Source organism: Ambystoma mexicanum, chromosome 1q, assembly GCF_040938575.1.
Source record: "Ambystoma mexicanum isolate Mex_15411 chromosome 1q, UKY_AmexF1_1, whole genome shotgun sequence".
In the NCBI taxonomy this organism is placed as follows: Eukaryota; Metazoa; Chordata; class Amphibia; order Caudata; family Ambystomatidae; genus Ambystoma; species Ambystoma mexicanum.
The window spans coordinates 1,539,013,252-1,539,023,971 of record NC_090922.1 but is presented as its reverse complement, the minus strand read 5'-3'; the positions used below and the strand labels follow the sequence as shown (position 1 = coordinate 1,539,023,971).

Below are 10,720 nucleotides of genomic sequence, written 5' to 3'. Positions count from 1 at the left end.
CACTTCGCATGCTCATCTGATCTGTCTTTAAGCACCGAGCAGCGCATTAATAACTGGATCTGAACATTCTTGAGCGATCAGTGTCTCTGCACTGCGCATGCTCAGTATCTCCGCGCTGCGCATGCGCAGATGATCAGTATATCTGTACTGCGCATGCTCGGATGATCAGTATCTCTGCACTGCCCATGCTCAGTATCTCTGCACTGCGCATGCTCAGATGATCAGTATAACTGCACTGTGCATGCTCGGATGAACTGCATCTCTGCACTGTGCATGTTCGTGGCTCCAGTCGCCCCCTTCCTCTCCCACAGCTCAGGATCTAGGGGGAAAACGCTGCAGCAGCGAGGAAGCAGTGATTATACCATAATGTGCTGCAGATGAGTGACAGCGGCCAGTCTACACCCCTGTGGTGAGAAGAGTCTATAGGAGGCATCTTGCCTTGTCTCTGCTTTCTCTTCTCAAGCCTTTCTCCTGTCTGTGCTTTGGGGGGGGGGTAGTCTACACCCCTGTGGTGAGAAGAGTCTATAGGAGGCATCTTGCCTTGCCTCTGCTTTCCCTTCTCAAGACATTCTCCTGTCTGTGCTATGGGGGGGGGTAGTCTACACCCCTGTGGCGAGAAGAGTCTATAGGAGGCATCTTGCCTTGCCTCTGCTTTCCCTTCTCAAGACATTCTCCTGTCTGTGCTATGGTGGGGGGTAGTCTACACCCCTGTGGTGAGAAGAGTCTATAGGAGGCATCTTGCCTTGTCTCTGCTTTCCCTTCTCAGGCCTCTCTCCTGTCTATGATCTGATATGGCATTTTTAACGTGCCTATACACAAGTGTTTCAAGGCGCTACAAGGCTTGGGAGGGGGAGACAACATTCCTACTAGGTCAGGTGACATTGAGATCTCGCAAGTGCAGGGGAAGGGGAAAATTATGCAGGGGGATGGAGCAATGCAGTACATGGGATCGACAGTAAAAAAATGAAAATAGAAGAAATAAAAGCAATAAGTAAAAAGTACGCCTAGCTGGTGGCAAGTGCATGGGTAAGTGCAGACATCAGTTGTCAAGTGCTAGTAGGGGACTGTAGGGATACAGAAAACACTCCCCAAAGAGGCAGTGTAGAGGTGCAACTGGTGGGGGGACCTGGGCCCGAGATCAGAGGGTGGCTAGGTGACCAGTGCAATTTCAATATCAGCCAGGAGTTCAGCAGGGGAGAGGAAGAGAGAAAGCAGAAGCAAAGAGGAAGGTTTTGAGGTGCTTCCGGAACCGGAGATGGTTCTCCTCAAGTTTCAGGGATGCAGGGAGGCTGTTCCAGAGGGAGGCCCCAGCCGAAGAGAGCGATCTACCACCAATTTGTTGCTTGGAGAAGCGACTGACACTGAGGGAGTTGAGCAAAGAGCTTGAGAAGAAAGATATTTAGGAAGAGAGAGTTGAAGGTATTGAGGCCCCAGGCCCCAGAAAAGTTTGTGGACAATGCAGAGGGTTTTGAACTTGCTATGGATGGGGGGGTTGGGTGGTGACGAAGGGAAGAGTGGGGTAGGGGGGATAGAGGCATCTCACTCTTTGGAAATTTTGATTATATGTTTTCTCTAAATGTGTTGTAAATGATTGGAGTATTTATATTAGATCATTCTTACTGTAGATGAATTAATCATATGATAATGTTTGCTTTCTCCAGACTTAAAAACTCTATTGGATTGTCCTCGTGTTCATCAATAAGTAAGAAGCACAGACTACAAATGGTAAGTAACTGCTATAATATATGTATGTCTCTCTGCACACATTGTGCTTTGCTTATGAAGCAGCTTCATGCCCAATCCCTCCCTGTTTCCTCTTCCATTTCTCTACTTTTATTTTCCTGCCGTTGGACCAAGCGCTGGACCAAGTACCAAAAGTGGCCCTGGAGAATGTTTTCAAATTGGCCCCATGTTGCAATGAGGCGAGAAGGATAACAAGCAACCCCAGCCCTCAATGGAGAGTTTCAATGGGGGCAAACGTTTGCATTTCAATGCACATTATCTGTGCACAGTGATTCAAAAGACATGTTTTAAACTTTTGTTTGGGATCGATGCAGACAAATTTGCCTTTCCACCCAAGCCAAAGACCTATAGATATACAAGAATCTCTGCTCCCCTTTCTCAGCTCACTCGATAAACTGATCTGTCCTCGCTTTCCTCCTCCTCCTCCTCTCTGTCTCTCTCCCTCTACCTCTACCTCTCTCAGGCCCCCATTGGCCACCTCTCCTCTCCTCTTCCTTTCTTCTCCTTCCCTCTGACAACACCTGGCGATGTTGCCAAACAAGTCCGATCTATCAAAGTGTCATCCAAACAGGCACTCCCCTGCTCCTCCAGAACCATCAAGGACCACATCGACACCCTCGCTCTAGCCTTGGCCGAATTCTGTAATCACTCTTTCACCACTGGATCTTTCCCCTCTGTCCTCAAGCACCCCCTTGTGCACCTCCTCCTAAAAAAGCATTCTACTGATCCTTCCTGTCCGGCAAACTATTGCCCGTTTTCTATCAATCCTTTCCCAGGCAATCTCCTGGAAAAGCTGGCCATCTCTCAGCTTACTCTCGACACTGAATCTGTTGGTAGTCCCCATGACCATCAGTCTGGCTTCAGATCAGCCAGAGGCATGGTAAACTCTCTCCTGAACACCAGTGAAGATATGCTCTCTAATCTTGATTCCAGCCCTCTCTCTCTCCTCATCATCATTGACCTTTCCTCTGTCTTTGATATCGTCAATCATGCCACCCTGATCAATCAACTCTGCTGTAACCTGGGCATCATGTCGGGCCCTGGCGTGGCTGACCTCCTTCCTCCTGGACCGACCCTCCCAGGTCCAACTTGGGTCCTTTCTCTCCACCACCTCTCTCTCCACGTGTGGTGGTCCTAGGGCTCTATCCTCTCACCCTGGCTCTTCAGTGTCTATGTGGCCCCTTTGACTCACCTGATCTCCACCTTCTCGTCTAACTTTCAGTGTTATGCAGATGACACTCAGCTCTCTTTCAGGCTTCAATCAGCCTCCTCGATGAATTTCTTGTCATGTAGACTGAAGACAGGACACTGGAAGTGATTTTAAAGCAGGGATCAACTGGGAGGGTTCCCGGCAAGATTGTCTTCGCGGATGGATGTGGCTTTGTGGTTTTGGCACCTTTTTCTAGAGCCAGAAGAAGACTGAATATCACTGGTCGGATTCTCGTCGGGTGAGGGAACCTTTTGGAATCAGTCCAGCAGGATGCCACCAAAGTTTCAGCTCGATTCAGAAGACTGTGCACCACATACTGGCTCGCGGTCCCTGGGTAGGTGGGGTATTGCAGCCCGGCAAGGTCACAGCTCGATGTAGGATGGCTCAAAATGCACGTCTTCTTGAGTCTAGTGGAATCTCACCAGACTCTGGGTCGGGATCTTTATTTTTGGATTACCCAGGTCCCTTAGTAGGAAAGGTAACGGCAGACTTTGGTTACACAGCAGGCTCTCCAGATGCTGGAATTCATCTCAGCCGCTGTTTCTTCATCTTCCTCTTGGGATTCAGGTCAAGTGGTCGACTATATCTTCAGTTTCTAGGATCAGACTTTTATGCAGGAACCCAGCAAATCACTCAAGCATGCAACATTCAACCTTCGGGGGTGGGGGGGGGTTAGCAGTCTTTTTCTAGACAACCAGCCTCCCAGTTGAAACTGGATGCTTACAGGCAGTGCTGCAGAGTTTTGGACTTTTCCCTCGCTTCCTACCTTCACAGACAGTCTGGATCCTGGGTTGGCTTGACTGAGGTCTCCTGCCTGAGATAAAATGAACACAAACCATTTTCTCGCCCTGGAGGCCAGAGGAAGGACCAAGAAAAAGGACAAGAAACACCAAAATGGCAAAAAAAGAAGACAGGTCATTTTGGTAAAATGGGCACCCATGGGTGCCTTTACCACAGCCGTGGAAACAGCCTGCGGTAAGGGTGCACCAAATTAGGAAAAAGGTTCACTGCCACCAGCCAATTAGGTTAAACTTGTCCCTGTAACAGAAATGTTACAGTGGTAGTGGGAAAGGGATACATTGTATCTCCCCAGCACTCCACATAAGGTACGCGAGTGCTGGTTTCACTAAAGAAAATGTAGAACGGATTAAACTATCCTTTCTACCCTTGGGAACTGTATTTCTCACAAGATTAGCCAGAGAAAGTAGGCAACCCTGCAACAATAAAAGGTATATACCATAAAGGTGTCAAAGAGGATAACATTAAATGGGCACTATAGAGAGTCTTAAAAATGAAACCCATTACACGATTTAAAGAATCTATGAGTGTAGAAAAAGATTCCCACTTACTGAGGTATAGGGAAAAAGAATCCCGCTATACATCAAAGAAATCTGTGTTTCTCACAATTGAGGGAGATTAGCACTAAACTGAAAATCTGACCTAACAATGATCATGGTTGCTTTCTCCAGACGTGAAAACTCTATTGGTGTGTCCTTGTGTTCCGCAAAAAATAAGGATCACAGACTGCAAAGGCTAAGTAACTGCTGTGGTATATGTATGTCTCTCTGCACACACAATGTTTTCAAAGTGGCCCAATTGTCGCTCCAAATATAGAAGCCTAACGAACAATCCCAGTTCCTTAACAAGACTTTGGGCCTCATTACACGGATGGCGGAGAACCATGGCGCTATTAGCGCCATGGTTCATGCCGGTAAAATACCGGCACCGCCTTGGCAGAAAGGGGAATTACCGCCCCATTCCAAGGTTGGCGGGGCGGTAATTCCCCCTTCCACCATTGCCCTTCCCCATTCCCATTTTTTCCCCATAGGGCATAATGGGAATGGGGAAGGCGCTAATTACGGTACCGCTAATTACGGTACCGCAAATTGCGGTACCGTAATTAGCTCCCTGGGTCCCTTTGCGGGTTGGTTTTTAACGCCTGCAAAAAGCAGGCGTTAAATCCCCCAACCCGCAAAGGGACCTCGTAGTAAGGCGGTAAGGATTTACCGGTACCGGTATTTTACCGGTACCGGTAAATCCTTACCGCCATCCGTGTAATGAGACCCTTTAAATGGGGGTTAAAATGTGCATTTCAAAATGGGCCTCATTACAAGTTTGGAGGTAGCCATGCCTGTAATAAAAGCAGGCTACCTCCAAACTTGAGAAAAAATCCAGCACCCACGAATGGGAAATTACCAGGGTATTCCGGCCCTGCCGGACCCGCTAATTGACCTTTCGCGGGTGCTGGAATCGGGTGATCCCCATTCCCATTTGAGCCCGATAAGGCTCAATGGGACTGGGGATGCCTGTAGCACCAGCACTGTCCATAACGGTGCCTGTGCTAGAGGCATGCGGTGCTTGCGTTTGTCTTTCATTCCGCCAGGTCAGACCTGGCGGAATAAAAGGCACCAGCAAGCACAACTCAGAGTTTGCCGGTCCAGATACAATGGTCCCAGCAAGCTTACCGGTACCGTTGTACTCAGACCGGCAAACTCGTAATGAGGCCCTTTATCTATATACAATGATTAAAAAGTCATGTTTTAAACTTTTTTTGGGGGGCCGATGCAGGCAATCTGCCTTTCCCCAAGCAAAAGAACTATAGATATCTAAGAATCTCTGTTTCCCGGCCATCTTCGCTCCTTTCACAGCTCATAGCTTGAAATGCTGACCTAGCAGCAATCAAAACCAGCTCCCTTGTAGTCTCCCCCATCCACGCTGGACACAATAATGAATAGGTGTCTTTTTAAGGGCAACACCAGCATTCCACAGCGAGGGTATTTGTGATCTAGCATAGGCTCAAGTCCCGGTCTAATAATAGCAAGTAAGGGCTTTGGTATAGATGTAGAACACAGAGCAGGTACATTTAACCTAGCATAGGCACAGGACCCGGTCTAATAATAGAAGGCTTGAGGCTATTTTACTAGCTTTAGTATAGATGTAGAACACAGATCAGGGACACCCACCCCAGGATAGGCACAGGGCCCCTTCTCAGCATTGAGTATGTCTGTTTATCTGCTCTGAAGTCCAGCTTTGCTGGTGATGGTGCAGCTCGGGTATCTTCAGTCACTCTGCGAGGTTCTGAGCGGTGGCTGTGTTCCTGGGACCACTTGCTCCTTTACATCTCAAATGCTGTATGGTGAAAATGCAGCATAAACAAAGCAGTGTGGCTATTCCACACCCTTGTAGTAGGAGAAACGTTGACTTGCCTATGCTTTTCCTTCACAAACTTTCAAATAAGCATTTCTACTGTGTATGTGATGGAGGGCGGGTTATGAGGGTGCGGGATGAGATATGCAGCTCTTTCTTTGGACATTTTGATCATGTATTTTCTCCATCATATAAATGCTTACAGTATGTAGATTAATTAATCATATGATATTTGCTTTCCACAGGGCTGGATACGTTATTGCTGTGTCGTGTTTAGCAAAAGTAAGAAGCACAGCCTACAAAAGGTAAATAACTGCTCTGATATATGTATGTCTCTCTGCACACATTGTTGCTTATGAGGCAGCCTGCCTGTGGCCATTACCTCTTCCATTTCTCTATGCTTCTTCCTCCCCTCGTGCTAAGCAAAATGACCTCAGAATTAATCTGAAAAATAATGACAATTGGAACGAGGGCACAAGAAGGTACCTCATACTCCTGGGCTGTGAGTGGGACATATTTGAAGCAGGTGAAAGAATATAAATACGTAGGACTGCCCATAAAGGCCACACGCAGCCTTGCATATTATTCTGAGGCTCTCCCACCTGAGGCATGGCGGAAATGGGTAGTGATGAAGGGTGTTCTAGATAGGAATGGGGGTCACTCTATTGAGGACAAGCTTGAAGCCTATAAGGTGTCCATTACTCCAGCAATAATGTACGCTCTGGAAGTCCTGCCTGAGAAAGCGGTCTAGTGGCTCCATAAATTAGAAGCTAAAATTCTGCGCCCACTACTGGGCCTCTCTGGATCTGTCCCGGTTGAAGAAATAACGCTGGAATTAGGGCTGCAGTCCTTAATGTGCCTTTGGAAAATGGGCAGATGTAAATTTTGGCTCAAAATAAATACGGGTGTTGTAAAAAGATCTCTGCTGTGCTTAACAATAGAGCATGTAAGGCTGAGAGCTAGTAGTATAGCTTACAAGGCATTGCTACACACAGTAAAGGCACATTTAGAAGAAAGTGATCTCCTTCTCCCGGATGAACGTGATCACGCCCTTTTTCCTAAAAAGTTACGAGCAAAAACAGTTTCATTGGATCGTGCTCAGTCCAAATCTAGTCAAGCAAACATGAGGCGATATGTGCTATATACACATCAGGGACAGTTCGCAGAAAATCTTCCTAGTTATATGACGAAACTATGCAGTCCGGCCTTAATAGGCTTTAGCATGTACCTGCGCATGAGTATTTTACCATTACATGACTATGTGGGGTGTGAAATGGTACACCGATGGAGGAGCGATTGTCCCGATTATGCAGTTAATATTGAAACCTCAAGGCATGTACTTATGGCCTGCCCTGCTCTTGATTAGGAATATGTGAAAAGTTATAGTAAATTTGCTTGCTACCGGTCCAATCATTTCTGGGTATCTAATTTTGTGCACAATATCTGGTTGTGACCTCAGCGGCATACCACGTATGGCTCAAGGCAAAGAAATTGCTGGATTTATACCCTGTATGATTGAGTTTAAATAAATAAAGGTGGATAAGAGGGGGAGATAAGAGGGGGGAGTCCAGCATGTCATGGTATCGCTGTATTCAGCTTTCCTTCCTGTAGGGGTCAGAATGTATAAGTTACATGCCAGTAGGCAACAATGATGATGAATTCAAAACTGAACACCTCGTCAGGCTAATATTGGACAAGGTCAATAAGAGCATCTCATACTTGCTTTCTCTTGAAACAGACATGTGCTAGTCTTAGTCTTCAGCTATAATGACACCACTGCGTATGTCACTGCCACCTTCCAAGGCGAACCTCTCTTTGCTCCACCTCGGACAAACCTAACCTTGCCCTACCCACTTATACACGAAACAAGAAGGATATTACGGTTGAGAAACTACTCCCCCTTATCCTCCCGTTACTGAACTCGGCCTCCTCCACTTGCTCGGACCCTACTGTCCTAGTAGATACCTATAACCGGGCCTTGTTAAAAGCTCTCAACACTATCGCCCCACTCAAACTGCGCAAACAAAAACCTTGCAAACATCTCAACTCATGGTTCACCCCTCACTTACATGAATTGCGCTTAGTGAAAAGAAAAGCTGAGTCACATTGGAAAAGCTCACCCACTCTAGTCAATAGAAACAACCTTGCAACCGCTTCCCTCACGTACATAGAAGCTATCCTTGCGGCCAAAAAAGAAGTGTATAACGTTAGGATCACACAAGCTCAATCCAACACCAAGGAACTCTTTAAGATCCTTAAGGAACTAGAATCCCTAGTCGCTCCATTGGATACGTGTACCCCGGACGCTGAATGGTGCTCCAATATACAAAAAGCACTACTAAACAAAATTGCCCTGCTCCAAGCCAAAATTAATATTAAAAAAAGCCACCTCCTGGACTCAGCGGGCAACCCACAGTCCTACAATACCCCGGTGCCGAAGCACTCATTCAAACCTTTCAGCTTCTCACCCCTCACCATTAAGGAAGTTGAAAACATCATCCTGAAGCTCAAGCCTTCCAACTGCCAAGGTGACACCTGCCCGGCGCCGGTCGTAAAGGAAGCAGCTCTTGACCTTGCCCCATTCATTACCTCCTTTATCAATTCTTCTTTCAAATCGGGCACAGTACCCGACAACCTCTAGGATGCATGGGTCATCCCCCTAATTAAAAAACTCAACCTTGACCCTAGCAATCCCTCCAACTACAGGTCCATCACCACGGTGCCTTACCTACTCAAAATTCTGGATCGTGCAGCCTACCTCCAAATACAGAATTACCTTGACACTAACAACTTACTAGGGCTTAGACAATCTGGCTTCCGTCCTAGACACGGTACGGAGACAGCCCTGATCGACTTGAAAACCCAAATTGAGGACTTGAAAGATGAGGGCAAACAAGCTCTCCTGCTCCTCCTCGACCTCTCTGCGGCGTTCGACTTGGTCGATCACCAAATCCTCTGCCATCATCTTAAGGTAGCCGCTCACTTCTCTGATGCAGCTACCTCCTGGATCAGCTCCTTCCTGGCAAATAGATCCATGAGGGTCTTCTCACGTTTAGCCGCGGCTGACCCAGCACATGTTCCCTGCGGAGTCCCACAAGGCTCTTGTGTATCGCCCACGTTATACAACGTGTTTACCAAACCGCTTTTTGATATTCTTGACTATCTGGGTGTCTCCTACACGAATTATGCGGACGCCACCCAGATACTCATCCCTATTACTGGCGACTATGTAACCGATGTTAACGCACTCAACTCAGTCTACTCGGTCATCCAGGCCTGGATGGCACATCATGGGCTTTGCCTCAATGATGAGAAAACTGAGTTACTCATCCTAGGCTCTCAGTCCTAACTCACGAAACTTGACCCCAAATACAATTCCTTCATTATTGATGGAAATGTTATTAAAGTCACCAACGTCACGAAAACACTGGGGATCTACCTAGACTCCACTCTCTCTCTCAATAGACAAACAAACTCAGTGGTCTCAGCATCATCGTACACGTGTAAACTCATCACAGCCTATCGCCCCTTCCTGACAACGGCTAATTGCCTGATTTTAGCCAGAACCCTCATCATGTCCAAAATTGATTATTGCAACGCTCTTTACTTAGGGACTAGTCAAAGAAATCTTGATAAACTCCAGGTCACCCGGATCCATTAGGGCTGCTCTCAACATCCCCAGACGTTCCCACATCTCATCCACCAGGCGTAACTTACACTGGCTTCCCATTACACTTCGCATCTCCCTCAAAGTTCTCGTTCTAACCCACAAGGCACAAAATAATGCTGCACCGGCTTACCTGTCCACGCGCTTCACACAACATACAGCGTCTAGACCCCTGAGATCTGCACAGGCACACACACTAACCATTCCTAGCATCAAGCTTCAGACAGCTAGAGGCTCGAGTTTCCCAGTCCTGGCTGCTAAGCTTTGGAACACCCTACCTCATGATCTTAGGAAGGTGCCAGCCATCCATTCCTTCAAAAACAGAACTAAACGCTGGTTACACGATCAGGATGCACTGGCCTCCACTTTGTAATTCATGCTGCAATCACCCGCAAACTGGTTACTAGGGTTGTAACGGTATTACGGTATACCGTTAAAGATACCGTGAACCACTTAATTGAACAATAATAACCGTCATATTGTTTATACCGGTATACCGTTCATACCGTTAAGTGTGCTTTTCAATCTGATTTGGAAAGGCTGCAGTAAGCAAGTTCTGCGCAGTCTTGGTCTTGCACTGTTCGATGTGCCGTCTGCCAAGTAGTTTCAGTTTGAGCAGTTTTTAATGCCATTCCATAAACCACACGTGCCCGACACAAAATCAACATGTTAGCAATAGGAAGAATAAATACAGTGCCAAGAAGGAAAGGGGTTTATTTTGTTGCGTAATTGTTTTTGTCTTAGTTGCGTATTTATAACGTGCTTAAACACCCAGAGGTTTCTAAGCGCGGACCCAGGGATCGAACCTGTGTTGCTTTGTGTCGTCTTGCTTCCAAGGCACGCACGTTGACGCTGAGCTATCCTCCCGGGACTTTGGGTTGGCGGCTTTGGGGTTTATATATTTATAATGGATAATGTTTTCTAAACATATGACAATGGCGGATTTCCCTGGT

General features: G+C 46.9%; 1 protein-coding gene across 1 annotated transcript in view; it reads left to right on the top strand.

The window, feature by feature from the left end:
- The first annotated feature begins 250 nt into the window (after window positions 1-250).
- Window positions 251-10,720, top strand: part of LOC138551316 (zinc finger protein 182-like) — a 43,483-nt gene continuing 33,013 nt past the window's right edge. The window contains exons 1-3 of the mRNA XM_069642477.1: window positions 251-409; window positions 1,662-1,725; window positions 6,346-6,405. The gene's annotated coding sequence lies outside the window, so the exon portion shown is untranslated. The remainder of the gene's footprint in view (window positions 410-1,661; window positions 1,726-6,345; window positions 6,406-10,720) is intronic.